Source organism: Neovison vison, chromosome 6 (genome assembly GCF_020171115.1).
Source record: "Neovison vison isolate M4711 chromosome 6, ASM_NN_V1, whole genome shotgun sequence".
Taxonomy (NCBI): Eukaryota; Metazoa; Chordata; class Mammalia; order Carnivora; family Mustelidae; genus Neogale; species Neogale vison.
In genome coordinates this window covers 133,505,420-133,525,579 of record NC_058096.1, presented here as the reverse complement: position 1 = coordinate 133,525,579, position 20,160 = coordinate 133,505,420, and positions in this window count along the sequence as shown.

Sequence of the window (20,160 nt, the reverse complement as noted above, 5' to 3'; positions counted from 1 at the left end):
TTTTGTCAGAGAAACAAGAAGATATCAGGGTTCTAAGAGATACAAATGAAATATAATGTATACTATTTGATTGCATATGTGAGAAGAGATAAACTTTCTTATCCATATAGCTCGGAAGTTTATTCCTAGTACCTCTCCTTCAGGAAGGACAGTCCAGATGGGATCCCCCAGTGGCCACCTTCAGCTGTTGGCAATAACATGAGGGCAGAGTGGGTTGGCAGGGTGTCCGTGACCCGGATGGAAGGAGGAAATGCAGGAAATGCAGAATTTCCCACTGAAATGCAAAGTGGGAAAAGGCAACCAAGGAAGCCTTTATCAGCTTCACAGTTTTATCTTCTCTTGGTTTTGTTTTTGCCAAGTTTTGTTTTAGGGTATAATTGGTCAGAAAGGCATAGAAGATGATGATAGCTGGTGTCTGTGCTAGTATGTACTCAAATAAAGTGACTAAGGTGTCAGGCAAGATGGTAGGACAGATGGCTGGCCCTTGGATGGCTTTGAGGAGGTGGGCTGGGCTGCCCTCCTCCACCTCCTATTTCTCCTCGTGTGAAAAAGGTATGAAAAAAGTCATGAAGGGTACTTTAATATACATTGAAAGCAGAGATAAAATGATACTACATAAAACTGTCACCTCTGCGCGCCTGGGTGGCTCAGTGGGTTAAGGCCTCTGCCTTCTGCTCGGGCATGATCCCAGGGTCCTGGGATCGAGCCCCGCATCGGGCTCTCTGCTCAGCGGGGAGCCTGCTTCCTCCTCTGTCTGCCTGCCTCTCTGCCTGCTTGTGATCTCTGTCTGCCAAATAAATAAATAAAATATTTAAAACAAAAACTGTCACCTCTGAAGTCCACTTACTTCAAGTATAAGAAAATGCTAAACTTGGGTCATACACCTAATCATAATTATGAGCAACTTATAAAGCATATATTTTTGTGGAGAGTTGTTTAAGCCCAATATAGTAGTTCTTTTTTTTAAGATTTTATTTATTTATTTGACAGAGAGAGAGAGAGAGAGATCACAAGCAGGCAGAGAGGCAGGCAGAGAGAGAGGAGAAAGCAGGCTCCCCGCTGAGCAGAGAGCCCGATGTGGGGCCTGATCCCAGGACCCTGAGATCATGACCCAGGCCGAAGGCAGCGTCCCAACCCACTGAGCCACCCAGGCACCCCTATAACATAATTTTAATAGGTGCATAGTGTTGATTGCATATATAGATATAATAGTTTATTTAATGAATTCTATCTTGTAGGAACTTAACATTTTTTTTTTTCAAAATTTCACTGTTCTGGGCTATTTTCCATATTACTATTCATTAGAGAAATGAGACTGCAATTTTTATTTGTGATGGACCGAAGTGTCAGAATTATATAAGCAATGGTATTTTAGTATGCCACATTTAAGGCATCAATGTCAGCAACATATAAAATGCATAATATTTACTTACACATATTTTATATAAGAACTACCCTTCATTAGGTGTCCAATCTAAGGCAGGTTCTGTGCTAAGTGATCAGGATGGTATCTCATGTAATCCTTGTACCTGTCCTAGCACATAGAGTTGATAATTATTCCCCAGTGGCCAGATAAGGAAACCAAAGTTGGTCAACTTTGGCTAGAACAACTGCCCCAAATGCACAGGTAGTAAGAGGCAGTGTCAGGTGCTAACTCAAATCACCTAATATTTGAGCCACTATCATGCTGTCTTTCCTTGCCTTGATAACAAAGCAGAGTCCTTAGCAGGGAAGAAATGGAAAGTACCTGACAATGAGAACTGGATCAGGTGGAGAAAGATTATGAGGTAATTTTTTTCCTTTTTCATATTATTTTCAAGAAAATATGGACATTGTATTAAGAAATTGACAGTCTAGGTGTTTTGAATCCATTTAAATGAACATGAATGTTATTTATTAAAATGCTAATAATGCATTAAGTTATAAACATAAAAGATTTAAATATCAGCTATGTAAATTTTAGTATTACACTTCAAATTAAAGGCAAATAATTCCTAGCTGTGGAATTGCTGGGTCAAAGAATGTTGGTTTGTAAATGTGTGAATTTCCCAAATGAAATCTGAAACTGGCCCAGCACATGGAGGGCAAAGAGAGACTGAAGAAACCAGACTGGTAGCTGGCAGTTTCAATAAGCAAGGGAACTTACATATGGGGCTCATCTTGGGTGCCATAAGATAAGTAGATCTCTACACCCACCTGCCAGATCTTAAAACTTTATATAAAGACCTTACCTAGGTTCAGCCATTTATCTTAGTCCAGATGGTCTCAACACCACATTGCTCTCTTGAGTTTGCATCCTTGAATCTGGCTTGTACAATGGAAACGGTGGGCACAATGTACACTGCAAGGACATAGGAGATGGTGAGGGGCCTCCACCTGCTTGGGCCCAGCTCATAGTTCAGTCAGCAGTCACGTTCCTTCAATAAGAAGGTAGGTAAAATTTTACTTTTTAAAATATTGTCAAATTTTCCTTCAAAAATTTCTTAACAATTTGCTTTCCTTCTAATCTTTCTTCCTGACATTCTTATTGCATTGGAAGTTCTTTTTTTTTTTTCCCAATTTATTTATTTTCAGAAAAACAGTATTCATTATTTTTTCACCACACCCAGTGCTCCATGCAAGCTGTGCCCTCTATAATACCCACCACCTGGTACCCCAACCTCCCACCCCCCTGCCACTTCAAACCCCTCAGACTGTTTTTCAGAGTCCATAGTCTCTCATGGTTCACCTCCCCTTCCAATTTACCCAAATTCCCTACTCCTCTCTAACGCCCCTTGTCCTCCTTGCTATTGGTTATGCTCCACAAATGAGTGGAAGTACTTTTTTTTTTAGTTCCTCAAAGTCCGTCTTTTGAAGAAAATTCCTCAGACGTGCTTCTTTTTTTTTTTTAAAGATTTTTTTTTTTTATTTGACAGAGAGAGGTCACAAGTAGGCAGAGAGGCAGGCAGAGAGAGATAGGAGGAAGCAGGCTCCCTGCTGAGCAGAGAGCCTGATGCGGGACTCGATCCCAGGACCCTGAGATCATGACCTGAGCCGAAGGCAGCGGCTCAACCCACTGAGCCACCCAGGCGCCCCAGAAGTGCTTCTTTAAAAAAAAAACTATTTTAGGCTGCCTAGGTGGCTTGGTCGGTTAAGCGTTTGCCTTCAGCTCAGGTCATGATCCCTGGATCCTGGGATCCAGCCTCATGTCCTGTCAGTTTTCTTTCTAAGCTTCCTCTGTCTGTCCTTTTCAATGAGGCTCACATTTGTTAATTTTCTTAAAATTCCCCAACTCCCTATTGTCCTAGCAGCATCGTTTTGAGGAGCAATCAACAATTGTTACTCTGCTAAAATTTGCTGCCTCAAAGTCATTTTCAGATAAAAAAAAAAACAGAAGAAGAAAAGGAAGGAATTTAGTTATTTAGTTTAACAGGCTGGACCTCTTTTGGTGAAGGCTGGAGCAGACTCTACAGGGCTTTTTTCTGAAAGGTGATCTTGCCTGGGAGAAATGATAATGACTGAAATAAAAGGCCTCTTTCGCATCTCCTGTGTGCCCTCAGCACATTTTAATCCTAATTACAGAAGAAGTCTAAGAGAGCCTTTCACAGAAAGAGCCGATTATAACCACAGCCCCACATGGAACCTATTGAGGGCTACAGTTGCAGCTGTTGAGCATTATAGCATGAGACACACACTGGAAATGTCTCTTATGAAGCATATGTTGAAAAGTGTTTTATTAAACTCAGCTGTATGGGAGTCCTTTGGTGTTTTTAAAACCAGGGGACAGGTTTTTTATTTTTGTTTGTGTGTGTGTGTGTGTTTTAATACCAAGAGGCCCCTCATATTTCTTTTTTTTTTTTTTTTTTTTTTCCCAATTTATTTATTTTCAGAAAAACAGTATTCATTATTTTTTCACCACACCCAGTGCTCCATGCAAGCTGTGCCCTCTATAATACCCACCACCTGGTACCCCAACCTCCCACCCCCCCCCCGCCACTTCAAACCCCTCAGACTGTTTTTCAGAGTCCATAGTCTCTCATGGTTCACCTCCCCTTCCAATTTACCCAAATTCCCTACTACTCATATTTCTTTAAGCTTTGGTTATGCAATTTTTATGCACTGATACTGCATGGAACCATTTGGGTTGTTTAGAACGCCCTGAATCTATCCCTAGCAGAGGGCATAGGACTCAGTTTCAGATCGTTATCTTTGGGCAATGGCTTTGGCTTATTTTTGACTGCAGGGAAATTAGGAAATAGAAATTCAATGGCTTCTAGGTTACATATTTCTGGGGGCTGGTGAAGTGCATGATAAGGGCAAGAGGTGAAAGGGCATTGGGGATGAGCACAAGCGTCATCGAAGCTTTACCCCAGAACAAGATGATGTGCTAACAGCAGAGAATGGTGGCATTCACAGCAGAGAGACCATGACCAGGGAAGACAAGAGATCTGTTTGTTATTTCAAAACTGAAATAAGGTTTTGGTGTTGTCTTCGTGGCAATATTATGAGTATCTTAGTGGTTAAGTTTTTTTCTCTTCTTACCAGTTGTACACAATTTTGCATCAGTAGTAATCAAACAGAGTAAAAACCAAAACCAAAGCAAACAGGAGAGGAAAAGCACACATCACTGGAATTTAAAGATAATCTCACATTCCATTTTAGCTAATATTTCCTATTCTCACCTTCATTCAATTCAACTCTTGTAAGCTGTGCAGTAATAAGTGTTAGTCACAACTCCAAGGTAAAGACAGGTGTGCAGGAAGAGTGAAATAGCCAATATGCTGAACACCCTGCATTTCCCCTGGCTACTCAGTGTGCTAGTAGATTCAAAAGGGAGAGAGGACACCCATACATTAATGTCCAGGACCAGCAGAACGTCCTAGCACAGAGGATATGCGTAGGGAAACAATTTATTTTTCTTAGAGGCTTTGGACCTTAAAGCCATTGTAGTCTCTAGGTGAATTTGGCACCTGGGAATGTCACAACGAATTTGCTCAGATGAGGCAGGTCCCAGTGGTATGAATGATGCCACTTTCCTATGCTACCTATTCCCCACAAGTCACTCTTAGATAGGAAGGGTCATATGAAAGCTTCCCAAGTACAAGGTGATGTCCTAATTATAGGTTGGGACATTTCCAAGGAGTCTTGCAATGCATTGCTATCTTTAGTTTACATAGAGTCAAGGCTGGGAAACATCTGAGAATGGTGTGGGGTGGGCATCCAAGACCCCATAACAGTTGTGCCTATGGCCTGGAATATTTTGATACCACCAATTTTCAAAACATGAAAAGCTGAGCTTATAAGGCAATTCGGAGACCTTACTTTAATCGATGAGAAAATTATAGCATTTTATTTTGGTGATAATTATATATGGTAAGTCAGGGAGATAATTTTTTAAGCAGGTATCAAACAGTAAAGTTAATGATAGAGATTCTAATCCAAAAAGTCTTCCAGCTTTGAGGAGGAGGTCATAATGGGCTCGGATTGTCAGAACGGCTAAAATTAACAACTCACTAAACAACAGACATTGGTGAGGATGCGGAGAAAGGGGAACCCTCCTTACACTGTTGGTGGGAATGCAAGCCAGTGCAGGCACTCCAGTAAACAGGATGGAGGCTCCTCAGAGTTGAAAATAGATCCACACTACAACAGCAGTTGCACTACTAGGTATTTAGTCAAAGGATACAAACATAGTGATTTGAAGGAGCACATGCCCCACGAGGTTTATAGGGGATAGCAATGTCCACAATTGCTAAAATACAGAAAAGACACCAGATGTCTATCAACAGATGGATAGATAAGGAGGTTGTGGTACACGCACACACATGCACACACACACTGGAATATTACTCAGCCATCCAAAAGAATGGAATCTTGCCATTTGCAATGACTTGGATAGAACTAGAGAGTATGCTAAGTGAGATCAGTCAGTCAAAGAAAGACAAATACCATATGCTCTCCCACATATGTGGAATTTAAGAAACAAAACAGATGAACATAGGGGAAGGGGAGGAAAAATAAAGAAGAAAACAAAGAAGGAAGTAAATCATAAGAACCTTTTAACTATAGGGAACAAACTGAGAGCTGCTGGAGGGGAGATAGGTGTGAAGGTGCAGTAACTGGATGATGGGCAGTTAAGAAGGGCACTTGAAGTAATGAGCGCTGGCTGTTATACACAACTGATGAATCACTGAATTCAACCTCTGAAACTAATAATATAGTATATGTTAATTAAATTGGATTTAAATTAAAAAGAGACAAATATTTCTGCTTTTATGAAGTTAAATTTGTGAGACTAATACATGTAAAAGTAAGTGAATTCTGAAACATGGTAGAGGGCAATGAATGTAACAGAAAAAAAAAATAGAGCAAAACAATGGAGTTTAAAATGTTAGCAGGAGCAGATCAGGGTGCTAGGGTTGTTGGGTCTGGTGAGAGTCCTCTTCCTGACTTGCAAACAGCTTTGCCTTTGTATATCCTCACATGGAAGAGAAGAGTAAATTAGCCATATCCCTGCTTGTAAGCCATATCCCTTCTCCACCCTCATGACTTCATCCAAACCTAACTACCCCCCAAAAGCTGACTTCCAAAGGCCATCACGTTGGGAGTTAAGGTTTCAACATGGCATTTGGGGAAGACACAAATGCTTAGCCCATTGTAAGGGGATATGCCTAATTTGGAAGGAAAACATGATTCTTCATTTAAATTGGGAAATAGAATGGGAGTGATTCTAGAAGTAAAGAAGGTAGCCTCTTGAGCAAGTACAGTGATACACCATTTAGATGACTCATCCCACTGGTAGGCAGTCCTTCATTGTGCACTATTTGCATGTGAGTGGCTTGAACCACCTACTGGCATAATAAACCCCACACTGATCTTCTTCTCATTGTACCATCTGAGTATATATTGGGGAACTGTGATTCTAGACCCTATTCTTTGTGTCTCAGTATTACTTCTTTGAGATTAACAAAATAGAGGATACTTTCCTGAATCTACTAAGCCAGAACATATGAGGATAAAACCATTTATAAATACTTTAGATGATTCCAATGTACATTCAGATTTAGGAAACATGAGCTTTTACTTGGTGTGGCTGTGGAGTAAATATCACTGAAATAATATCTTGAACCATTTCAGAGACTTCTGGAAGCAATGTCAAAGAAATGTTTTCAGGACATCAAGGAGACCGATTAAATCCATAGCAAGGATTAGAGAAGTGATTGAGAAAGATAAACTTTACTAAGTCATTGATCCCTAGTATCACTTGTTACTACATAGAAATATTCAGAAAAAACTAATTTAAATGTTATCTTTATTCTGTAATTTATTTAATGTTAAAATTTGTTTCTAATTCACCTGTGTTCGGAAACTTAAAAACTGAACTACTGAGTAAAACTATGAGTCTTTTACAAAAAATGAATATTATGTTGGAATAAAAATTAAGAATTATATAGTACTTAGAAAAAATATATTCTCTATAATTTGGTAACTTAAAACTTTATAAAATGACTGTTTTAAGGGTATCTTTGATATGATTATTGACATTATTTTTCCCCCGTGAGATAAAAATTTGTATGGAATCAGAAGAGACCCCGAATCGCTAAGGAAATGTTGAAAAACAAAAATAAAGCTGGCGGCATCACCTTACCTGATTTCAAGCTTTATTACAAAGCTGTGATCACCAAGACAGCATGGTACTGGCATAAAAACAGACACATAGACCAGTGGAACAGAGTAGAGAGCCCTGATATGGCCCCTCAACTCTATGGTCAATTAATCTTTGACAAAACAGGAAAAAATATACAGTGGAAAAAAGACAGTCGCTTCAATAAATGGTGCTGGGAAAACTGGACAGCTATATGTAGAAGAATGAAAATCGACCATTCTCTTACACCGTACACAAAGATCAACTCATAATGGATAAAAGACCTCAACGTGAGACAGGAATCCATCAGAATCTTAGAGGAGAACATAGGCAGTAATCTCTTTGATATCAGCCACAGCAACTTCTTTCAAGATACGTCTCCAAAGGCAAAGGAAACAAAAGCGAAAATAAACTTCTGGGACTTCATCAAAATCAAAAGCTTCTGCACAGCAAAGGAAACAGTCAAAAAAAAAAAAAAAAGAGGCAACCCACGGAATGGGAGAAGATATTTGCAAATGACAGTACAGACAAAAGGTTGATATCCAGGATCTATAATGAACTCCTCAAACTCAACCCACACGAAACAGACAAACACATCAAAAAATGGGCAGAAGATATGAACAGACACTTCTCCAATCAAGACATACAAATGGCTATCAGACACATGGAGACATATCTTGAAAGAAGTTGCTGAGGCTGATATCGAAGAGAATACTGCCTATGTTCTCCTGTAGGATTCTGATGGATTTCTGTCTCACGTTGAGGTCTTTTATCCATTTTGAGTTGATCTTTGTGTACGGTGTAAAAGAATGGTCGAGTTTCATTCTTCTACATATAGCTGTCCAGTTTTCCCAGCACCATTTATTGAAGAGAGGGTCTTTTTTCCACTGTATATTTTTTCCTGTTTTGTCAAAGATTAATTGACCATAGAGTTGAGGGGCCATATCAGGGCTCTCTACTCTGTTCCACTGGTCTATGTGTCTGTTTTTATGCCAGTACCATGCTGTCTTGGTGATCACAGCTTTGTAATAAAGCTTGAAATCAGGTAAGGTGATGCCGCCAGCTTTATTTTTGTTTTTCAACATTTCCTTAGTGATTCGGGGTCTCTTCTGATTCCATACAAATTTTAGGATTATTTGCTCCAGCTCTTTGAAGAATGCCGGTGGAATTTTGATCGGAATGGCATTAAAAGTACAGATTGCTCTAGGCAGTATAGACATTTTAACAATGTTTATTCTTCCAATCCAAGAGCATGGAATGGTCTTCCATCTTTTTGTGTCTTCTTCAATTTCTTTCATGAGTGTTCTATAGTTCCTCAAGTACAGATCCTTTACCTCTTTAGTTAGGTTTATTCCAAGGTATCTTATGGTTCTTGGTGCTATAGTAAATGGAATCGATTCTCTAATTTCCCTTTCTGTATTTTCATTGTTAGTGTATAAGAAAGCCACTGATTTCTGCACATTGACTTTGTATCCTGCCACGCTGCTGAATTGCTGTATGAGTTCTAGTAGTTTGGGGGTGGAGTCTTTTGGGTTTTCCATATAAAGAATCATGTCATCTGCGAAGAGAGAGAGTTTGACTTCTTCATTACCAATTTGGATACCTTTTATTTCTCTCTGTTGTCTGATTGCTGTTGCTAGGACTTCTAATACTATGTTGAACAAGAGTGGTGAAAGTGGGCATCCTTGTCTTGTTCCTGATCTCAATGGGAAGGCTGCAAGCTTTTTCCCATTGAGGATGATATTTGCTGTGGGTCTTTCATAGATAGATTTGATGAGGTTCAGGAATGTTCCCTCTATCCCTATACTTTGAAGCGTTTTCATCAGGAACGGATGTTGGATTTTGTCAAATGTTTTTTCTGCATCAATTGAGAGGACCATGTGGTTCTTCTCTCTTCTCATATTAATTTGTTGTATCACATTGATTTATTTGCGAATGTTGAACCATCCTTGTAGCCCAGGGATGAATCCCACCTGATCAAGATATACAAATGGCTATCAGACACATGAAAAAATGCTCATCATCATTAGCCCTCAGGGAGATTCAAATTAAAACCACATTGAGATATCACCTTACACCAATTAGAATGGCCAAAATTAACAAAACAGGAAACAACATGTGTTGGAGAGGATGTGGAGAAAGGGGAACCCTCTTACACTGTTGGTGGGAATGCAAGTTGGTGCAGCCTCTTTGGAGAACAGTGTGGAGATTCCTCAAGAAATTAAAAATAGAGCTTCCCTACGACCCTGCAATTGCACTCCTGGGTATTTACCCCAAAGATACAGATGTCGTGAAAAGAAGGGCCATCTGTACCCCAATGTTTATAGCAGCGATGGCCACAGTCGCCAAACTATGGAAAGAACCAAGATGCCCTTCAACGGATGAATGGATAAGGAAGATGTGGTCCATATACACTATGGAGTATTATGCCTCCATCAGAAAGGATGAATACCCAACTTTTGTAGCAACATGGACGGGACTGGAAGAGATTATGCTGAGTGAAATAAGTCAAGCAGAGAGAGTCAATTATCATATGGTTTCACTTATTTGTGGAGCATAACAAATAGCATGGAGGACAAGGGGCGTTAGAGAGGAGTAGGGAATTTGGGTAAATTGGAAGGGGAGGTGAACCATGAGAGACTATGGACTCTGAAAAACAGTCTGAGGGGTTTGAAGTGGCGGGGGAGTGGGAGGTTGGGGTACCAGGTGGTGGGTATTATAGAGGGCACGGCTTGCATGGAGCACTGGGTGTGGTGAAAAAACAATGAATACTATTTTTCTCAAAATAAATAAATTAAAAAAAAAAGATATGTCTCCAAAGGCAAAGGAAACAAAAGCGAAAATAAACTTTTGGGACTTCACCAATATCAAAAACTTCTGCACAGCAAAGGAAACAGTCAAAAAAACAAAGAGGCAACCCACGGAATGGGAGAAGATATTTGCAAATGACAGTACAGACAAAAGTTTGATATCCAGGATCTATAATGAACTCCTCAAACTCAACCCACATGAAACAGACAAACACATCAAAAAATGGGCAGAAGATATGAACAGACACTTCTCCAATCAAAACATACAAATGGGTATCAGACACATGAAAAAATGTTCATCATCATTAGCCTTCAGGGAGATTCAAATTAAAACCACATTGAGATACCACCTTATCCCAGTTAGAATGGCCAAAATTAACAAAACAGGAAACAACATGTGTTGGAGAGGATGTGGAGAAAGGGGAACCCTCTTACACTGTTGGTGGGTATGCAAGTTGGTGCAGCCTCTTTGGAGAACAGTGTGGAGATTCCCCAAGAAATTAAAAATAGAGCTTCCCTATGACCCTGCAATTGCACTCCTGGGTATTTACCCCAAAGACACAGATGTCGTGAAAAAAGGGCCATCTGTACCCCAATGTTTATAGCAGCGATGGCCACAGTTGCCAAACTATGGAAAGAACCAAGATGCCCTTCAACGGATGAATGGATAAGGAAGATGTGGTCCATATACACTATGGAGTATTATGCCTCCATCAGAAAGGATGAATACCCAACTTTTGTAGCAACATGGACGGGACTGGAAGAGATTATGCTGAGTGAAATAAGTCAGGCAGAGAGAGTCAATTATCATATGGTTTCACTTATTTGTGGAGCATAACAAATAGCATGGAGGACAAGGGGCGTTAGAGAGGAGTAGGGAATTTGGGTAAATTGGAAGGGGAGGTGAACCATGAGAGACTATGGACTCTGAAAAACAGTCTGAGGGGTTTGAAGTGGTGGGGGGGTGGGAGGTTGGGGTACCAGGTGGTGGGTATTATAGAGGGCATGGCTTGCATGGAGCACTGGGTGTGGTGAAAAAATAATGAATAATGTTTTTCTGAAAAAAAAAAGAAACATTTGTAATAAAAAAAAAAACAAAACAAAAAAAAAAAAGAGGCAACCCACGGAATGGGAGAAGATATTTGCAAATGACAGTACCGACAAAAGTTTGATACATTCAGTTTTAAAAATATATTATTTAGTGAAATGTGTTTCTAAAACATCTGATGATATTTTGTTTTCAATTCATTTGAACAAATGTAAGAAAGAAAAATCATTCCATTAGGGTTCTTTGGAGAAGCAGATCAGAAGTGTGCATTTATTTGTTTGTTTGTTTATTGACTATGATTTACTGGTTTACACAGCTATGCAAGCTGAGAAGTCCCACAAGGTGGCTATCTGCAGGCTGGAGAACCAGGAAAGCTTGTGGTATAATTCAGCCAAAGCGCTAAGCACAAAGGCCTGAGGGACTGGAGAGGCAGTGATGCAACTCCCAGTCCAAGGGCAGGAGAGGACAAGATGAGATGCCTTGGCTCAAGCTGTGAGTCAGGAAAAAGGGGTGAATTGTTCCTTTCTCTGACTGTTGTTCTATCTCAGTTTCCAATAGGTTGGGTGATACACACCTACCTTGGGAAGTGCAATCTGCTTTCCTGCGATTGTGCTAATCATGTCTGGAACAATCCTCACGGATAGACCCAGAAAGGTTTAATCTGGATACCTCATGGCCAGTCATGCTGACATATAAAATTAACCATCACAGCCATACTTGTGAAAAACCTCTTTAAAACATTTTATTCTTTGGGCACCTGGGTGACTCAGTTGGTTAAGCCACTGTCTTCTGGTCAGGTCACGATCCCAGAGTCCCAGAATCGAGTCCTGCATCAGGCTCCCAGCTCCATGAGGAGTCTGCTTCTCCCTCTGACCTTCTCCCCTCTCATGCTCTCTCTCAAATAAATAAATAAAATCTTTATTTTATTTATATATAATCTTATATGTAAGATTATATATGTATAAATATATAATCTAAAATATAAAATCTTAAAAAAATTTGATTCTTTTAATTGTATGCTCAATATATTTCAAATGAGAAGACATAGGAAGAAAAGAGAACCCTTCACATCAGAGATACTAAAACATTCATTTGTGCATATCTAAGTAACTAGAGAATGGTGAGTTTTCACAAGGGTAAATCACTTCCATTTTAATAAAAACTTCTGTTGTAATTGATCAATATCATGAATAATAGGGATGTTCATTAAAAGTCATGAGTTTATTTATTTATTTATTTCTAAAGATTTGGTTATTTGTTTGAGAGAGAGCAAGTTGTGGGGAGGTACAGAGGGAGAGAAACTTCAGGCAGACTCCCCATTCACCAGGAAGCTTGAGACAGGACTTGATCTCACGACCCATGAGATCATGACCTGAACTGAAATGAAGAGTCAGATGCACAACCCTCTGAGCCACCCAGGCTCACTGAAAGTCATGACTTTATAACATAATCCAATAGTATGAACATTATTGCTATTATAGTTGACCAGTTGCTGTCTAAAAGGGGGGGGTGGTCTACAGTTTAGTTAACTATATTTGCTATATCAAAAAACAACACCAAAACCAAAGTCTAGTGGCTGAGAAAAATGAATGTTTTTGGTCCTGTAAAAGTGAGGGTTTGTGTTCATAGTCAGGAAGCATCTTTTTCCAGGTGATGATTCAGGCACTGAAGCTCTTCCAATTTTGAGGTCCCAACATCCCACATGGTCTTCAGTCTTCCTCTGGCTGCTGGAGAAGGAACGGGCAGTATAACCACCCCTGGTTGGTACTGGTGTACATTCATGGATAAGATCTTACCACAAAGTCACACCTACTTTGTGTATATCTACAGAGTCTTCTGCACACCTGCCTCTCCACCTCAACTCTTTATTAAAAAAGGGAGCCTAAATACCTATGAAATCTGGTCTCTCTGTTGCTGCTTGACCTAGCTGGTTTATCAATGTTAAATCAGAGCATTTGTCCTAGAGCATACCTTTCATGCTGTAGTTAGCATAATGCACTTTGTCAACATGAGTAATTGTTCTCCTGAGAAAGATTTACAAATATATTGCTTAGGAAGAAATAAGCTTAATTAAAAATAATAAAAACAAAATGAAAATCCTTCAATAAAAATTCTAATCTAAAATGTGACTAGGAATTAGGTTTCATTTTACTTTTGAGGAGGTGAAGTTGTTTCGTTTCATTCTTTTTTTTCTTGGTTCTACACCAAATGTTTATATATATATATATATATATATATATATATATATATAGTATATTGACCCATTATATATCCTATATATTATATATATTATAATATATATAGCCATCATAAATATTTCATTTATATTAAGGAATTATTTAGGAATAATAATGATGTATTTTATGTAAATAATTAACAAGTTTCACCATAAATAATGTTAATAATTAAAATTATGCATGCGTAATTAGTTTATTTCAGTTTTCCTGTGTGTTGGGCATATGACTGAAAAAATAATTCGTGTTGTTTCATAGCTATTTATAGGCATATTAGTAATAGTCTAGCATGTATTTTTCGAAACAGTAAATTTCAACGTCTTCTGGCAATGTGATATTTACATTCACAAGAAGTTTGGTAATGGGCTCCTACATGCCATGGGTTAGGTACCCCTCTTTTGAAATCAGCTCCGACAATAAGAATGCCAAGAGACTGACATGAAAGTAGGGAAATTATATTTTGCTTCCATTTTCCTCTTTTAGTTGCAAAATAGTTGAGGGAAAAGGCAATGAATTATGGGAATACCTATGCTTGTTCTATAATTGTGGCAAAGTGATCCCTAGGTCTTGAGAGCTCTTAAAAATTTTAAATACATCAGTGGGATTTCCATCACCTGTATGGAACAGGAAAGTTCATTTGCTATTTTGTCTAACCTAAATGGATTTGTTTTTTTCTCCACATACCTAAGTAAATCCAGCATAAGGATGGTCATTCTTATCCTTTCATTCAGGTAAGTTTTTCCTTTATCTGAGCACTGAAGGGATATGTGAAAGAATGTTAAGAATATTTTTGTTAGGGTGCCTGGGTGGCTCAATTGGTTAAACATCAGACTCTTGATTTTGGTTCAGGTCATGATCTCAGGGTCTGGAGGTGGAACCCTACGTCAGCCTTCCCTCTTTCTTACCCTCTGTGGGGGTCTGCTTCCCCTCTTTCTTTCCCTCTGCTCTGACCCCACTGGAGGGCAATCTCTCTCTCCCCCTCTTTCTTTTTTTAAAATATATTCTTAAATTTTTATTTATTTGACAGACAGAGATCACAAGTAGACAGAGAGGCAGGCAGAGAGAGAGAGAGAGAGAGAGGAGGAAGCAGGCTGCCCGCCAAGCAGAGAGCCTGATGCGGGCGGGGCTCAATCCCAGGACTCTGGGATCATGACCTGAGCCAAAGGCAGAGGCTTAACCCATTGAGCCACCCAGGCACCCCTCTCCCCCTCTTTCTTAAATAAAGAAATAAATCTTTTTAAAAAAGAATATTCTTGGTAATGTCTTCAACTGTGGATCTTTTTGTTTAATTTCTAATAGGAAAGCTTGAATGAAACAAATATTATCATTTTTTATGTCAAGAAAAACTATTCTGATCATGATTTTTTTATGCACAAAACCATACACACATATATAATACCTGAATTAACAACAGATATGATATCTGGATGATATCCAAGTCATGTATTCGTTCAGAAAATTAAGAATACAAATGGAGCAAGACCTCTAGAATTATTTAGGGATAATAGTGATGCATTGTGTATAAAGAATCAACAAACTGCACCATAAATAATGTTAATAATTAAAATTATGCATGACAGAAAAAATGTCTTAGTGCTCCATTTGTGTTTTAAATTTCCTATAGTAATATGTGATGGGGGTTTCACTCAGATATGGTACCTGTTGTTATTTCAGGTACCATATGTGTGTATATGGTTTTATGAGTTTGGTCAGTTTGTCTCTGCAGGAGAAGCAACTTCTAGAGATGAAGAATGAATGAATCTTTCAATGAATGACCTCACATATAAAAAGAGGATGTATAAATAAATCATGTGGATAACAGAAAGGGAGTAGAGTCAGATCGTGGAGAACTGGTGCATCTGAGAAAAGCTTTATAGCAGCACTTGGGTCTCCAGGTTTTGAAGAATGGAAAGAATCTGCATATCTGAAAGGGCCAAGCAGAGGTAACGGCCCAAACCTGAAGAAAAGGTACAGAACTAAAAATGTGCATGATAAATTCCCTATAGCATGGAAAATAATACTTTTTAAAAAACATGATCATATGTGCTCAACCATATATGGTCTTAGAAGTGACTCAGGTGCCAGTTTGCAATCTCTGAATCAGAAGTGGAATGCAGGCTGCAGTTTAGTTTGCTCTTGACACATATATGTTAACATTTATAAGGCTGAATTTGCACATACATGGGGGAAAACAATAGTCATAATTACTGTACAGAAAATTGTGAAGAGGAATTAGATATTCTTTAAAATTAAATATTTACCTTTCTTTGAAGAAGCAAGCATCCTAAAGAGAGTTAATCATTTAGCATTAACAACTCCAGATTGCATGGAGCACTGGGTGTGGTGAAAAAATAATGAATACTGTTATGCCAAAAATAAAAAAAATTAAAAAAACCCCTCAAGAATATATGAACATAAAGCACTATGGGTCACTTTAATATAATGCTGATTCATTAAGCCATAACAACGCCCTCCTCAAACATGATGTAATGAAATATAATTTCTTTAAAATGTCTGAACTCCCTTAATAGACTATAAGTTTCTGTAGAGAAGGGCCTGTCTGATTCATTTTTGTTTCCTCCAGAACATCAGCACATAGAAGCTATTCAATAAGTATATGTCTGGTGGTGATGAGATTAATAAAAACTTTAAAACTTGATAAATCAGTAAAAGATTTGAATTGAGGGGCTGGGAAGGAAATGCCTCGATTATAAATTATAATGATGGTGAATATTAGACATTGTTGGGAGACAGTATACACGACAACTTTGAGCACCAGTTAATTTTACTCAAGAAGGTGAGGGATAGATGAAATGACAGACTGGGATGAATTTTAGACAAAGAAATTTAGAAGGAAAAAAGTCAGCTGGGGTTAAGGAGTAGAAATCAGAGGGTGGGTCTGGAATGGCAGGAAAAAAGGTTACTGTTGTTGGAAGAAGTATGATTCCTTCATTAGGTAAAATATGAGTGATAAAATCAGGATAAACTGATTTTTATTATAATTATGTTTGAAATTTTAGAACTCATCAGTTTAGTTTACATGCACATGTACACATACATACACACCTATATAATTTACATTATAGATATACAACTCACATGATATAAATGATATAACTTTTGTTAATACTTAATCCCAAAAAGAATCTATTTGCTTTGGAGAAATCAGAACTCTGTCCCTTTTCCCCTTACATAAAGACTGGAAAGTTCTTATTGCTTTTTCTTCCTCAGGTTCATTCCGGTCTTATAGAATATACATTTTCAGTTTTATTTCAACAGAACATCTATGGATAGCTTAAATTTCTATTTCTTTATCTTTGTCAACATTTTTATTTCCCCAGTGGACATTTCTGCAAAATCCATTTTTACTTCTATGTGATCCCAGGAACTCTATTGGTCAAATTCAATAACATCCTTGGTGTAATTTCAGGAGGAAAATCCAGGGAGCACCTCAGGTTTACCACTTTCTTAGAAGGGAAATATTAACACCCTCACCTCCTGCTCCCCATAGAAGATTCTGGGTAGGAATGAGTTACTCATTTTCTGAAGAAGGATTAACTCTTTTAGACCTCTCCAGTCACTTGGTAAATTACCTCTTCTGTTGTCCAGAGCAGTGCTCAGAGATTTTAAGGACTGAATGCTTCAACAGTAGAAAAATGCTAAGAAACCCATTATATAAGTAGTTTCCTTCAAATTTTATTTTAAAAAGTGTTTCCTATATAAGGGCATGTACATATATATTTACATATGAGTGTATGTATGCATTTGTATTTATACAAAAGGATATTGGGGATTTTAGTTGTATATTTGTATTATTAGCTAAGCTACAGGTTTTCTGGCTATAATAGAAATCCAACAAAATAGTGGCTTACTCTAGATCAGAATTTCTCAACTTTGGCACTGTTGACATTTTAGACTATATAATTCTTGGAAATGGGAGCTTTCTTGTGTATTGTAGGATGTTTAGCCACATCACTGGGTTCTACCCACAGATGCCAGAAGTAACCACGCTGTCCCAGTTAATGATAACCAAAAATGTCTCCTAAACGTCCTCTGGGGGTCAGGGGGACCAAGTTGGCCCCTACTGAGAATCACTGAGCTGGATATAAATGTGTGACTCACCCGGAGAGCCTAAGTGGGCACAATGGCTTTGTTCTGCATTAGGACCCCTTGTTTTCTCATCTCTGGGACCTGCCCTCATGATACAGGCCCACAGATCTTACTCAAGTATCCTGATTCTAGGAAAACGGTGCTGGTACACTTATTCTGTATATAAAAAAAAAAGTCCCCAGCTGGGGGACATTGGCTCTGATTGGATTAATGGATTTCCATGTGGTAAACACTTTTCTCATGGCTGATATTAAACTACCAACAGTTTAATAACTGGCTTGCTAGATTCTTGAATGTTTAATAGTCAACTTTTGTAAGGTGGTTTTGGTGGGAAGAAGCATACCACAGACAGAAAAAAGGGGAAGAAGAAGGCAAAGGTACAGCCTTCTGTTTAATGGTAAAGTGAGGCTTCATTTCTGTTCATGACCATGTTCATCCTAGCTGCAAGGAGGCTGAAATGCCGTGTTTCTTCTGGTCAGCATACAGCTGCCAAAGAATCAGACAATCGATCTCTAAGAGACATAGAGAATATTTATTGGTGGGGGGGAACTGCCCCTACTATACTATTATAGCAAAAAATCAACCAGAAATTTCAGTGAATTTTATTTAAGAGGATCTTAGAAATATCAGCAGATGAGATACATCACAGACCTGCCTATTCCAACAGTCAAAATTTCCTCACACAGCTAATATCAGAGGTTGCTGGGTAACTGGTCTTGCAATTTCTTAAACTGAAGGTACACGTGTCTCTAAAATTCTATACTTTTAGCTCAGTTTGTTTGAATTTGAAGTTGGTTACCTATGTTCTCCAGGAATAAATATTGGAGGATTTTGGAATTAGAAGAAGCTTAAGAATGATAATGATAACAGTTTTAATAGATAACCTATATAATACCATGTATCAGTCACTATCTAAATATTTTACATATTTTTATGTTAATTTAATCTTCACAACAACTCAACTAAGTCTGAAATGGGGTAAATAGGACAATTCCAAGGCCATAAAAAGCCAGATCTAGCATAAAACTGTGTTAGCAGTTTTAATGATATAGTAGAAAGCTGGATTTGGGTCTTAAAGATTTTTAAAAAATTATTTATTTTGAGAGAGGTTGAGAGAGAGAGAGAGGTGGAGAGAGAGTGCATGTAGGGGAGGAATAGAGGGAGAGAATCTCAAACAGACTCCCATCTGAGTGCAGAGCCAGATGTGGGGCTTAATCCAAGGACACTGAGATCATGACCTGAGCCAAAACTAAGAATTGGATGCTTAACTGCCTGAGCCACCCAGGCACCCCCGGGTTTGAGTTTTAGACTTAGGTTTGCTACTTCCTGGTTCTGGAAACTTGGTAGGTTTTTGTTTTGTTTTGTTTTTACAATTTCCTCATTTGTAGGATGGAGATAATAACCCTTCCTTTTTAGGATTGTTGTGAAGATGGAGTGATTTATCAGGGAGTTGCTTTGGTGCTAATGACATCCAAAATAACAGTTGATTAAACAAGATGGACATTTGTTTCTCTATAATGCAAAAGTCCCAATACACAATTCAGGCTTGGGTTGCAGCTGTGTGATCCTCAGAATCCAGGCTCCTACCCTGTTGCTTAACATTTATCAATATTTATTACTCAGGAGTGCTCTAAGATGCCTAGTCCCACATCCCAGCAGTGGGAACTGGGTGAAAGGGAACCAATCAGTGTGTCCTCTCCTTTAAGGACAAGACCTGGAAGCTGTGCGCATCATTCCACTCGTGCCCCCTTGTCTGGCAATTAGACATATTTTTACACTTTTGATGCAAGTGTCATCTTTACATTGCAGCCTTCAGTTAGGCAGTTTTGGTCTCAACATTTTTAACTCAAAGCTTGGGAAGATGGCAGAGTAGGAGAACCCTGAGCTCCCCCCGTGCCATGTTTATAACTAGGTATCATCAGCATCCAAGTCAATAAACTGGAGCATGATCAAAAGACTGGCAGAACAAGCTCCACAATGATACAGAGAGAAGAAGCTGGATCTGAAAGATTAGGAAGGTCAGAAAGGGAGAGGGAGGCTGCTGGCAGGAACGAAGAAGCTATGTAGGCAGAGGACTGAGAAATGAGCCCTGGCACTGGGGAGCTCACACAGGGAAAACTAATCACCATAGCATTTGGCTTTAAAACCCAGAGGGGTTGATATACATGCGTGTGTAAAATCAGTGGGACTTTAAAAATTAGCTTACTCAGCACTTCACAAGCTGGGAAGGCAAGGGATAGCTGGGGCACCACACTCAAAGAGACAACAGTCTGCATGAACAGGCAATAAAAACAACAGTTTGCACACGCCCAGGGCAAATGGGAGGTAGATCTG